Source organism: Sinocyclocheilus rhinocerous, unplaced genomic scaffold, assembly GCF_001515625.1.
Source record: "Sinocyclocheilus rhinocerous isolate Xijiao unplaced genomic scaffold, SAMN03320098_v1.1 scaffold1740, whole genome shotgun sequence".
Taxonomy (NCBI): domain Eukaryota; kingdom Metazoa; phylum Chordata; class Actinopteri; order Cypriniformes; family Cyprinidae; genus Sinocyclocheilus; species Sinocyclocheilus rhinocerous.
Window position 1 is genome coordinate 315,548 of NW_015651446.1, and position 729 is coordinate 316,276.

Consider the following 729-nt stretch of genomic DNA (forward strand, 5'->3'; position numbering starts at 1 on the left):
CAAGAAAAAACCAAAAAAAAAAAAAAAAAGGCCTGGAGAAAGAAGCACTTCATCACAGAGGAAAGATGTACAGAGGAAACGAAGCTACCGAGGAGTTTACTGTGTGTCTTTCTATGTCTGTGGCCATCAAAGAAGCCTGTGAGATGTTTTCTAATATGTAACCTGACATAATCAGCTATATGTGCAATAACGTAAACTACGATGTTTGTTATTCAAAAACCATCTCGGTCATACCTCACTAGTCAGATGCCTGAATGAGTTGTGTATCATGAAGCATTAGCCCAAATTTCATCATCATCCATTAGACATCCAGTGTAACCTGACCAAAATGATCCTCTTGTGTTCCTCTTGCATAATATATATCTGCTAAATCGCTACAGGTATTTATTCCCTGACTGTTCGTGAGTGCTAATTATGAATTAGGGACATAAAACAAAACAATACACCTTGGTGGTAATGGCTTGCAGTGAAATAATATTCCAAAATCGCTAAAGCTTTCAGCATTTTACTTTTAGTCTGCAGTGTCAGGGTGTCAAAAGCCCTTTATTTTCAGTGTGTAATTCTCATCCACATCTACAACCCTTCAAACACATTTTCCATTAAATGGAACTTTGATCAGATATGTGCATTTTCCTTGTTTTATCCATCAACAAATCGGTTTCTATATGCATATTAGGCATGGGCCGATTACCGGTTTCAAGGTATACCGCGATTTGAAAATTTCACGGT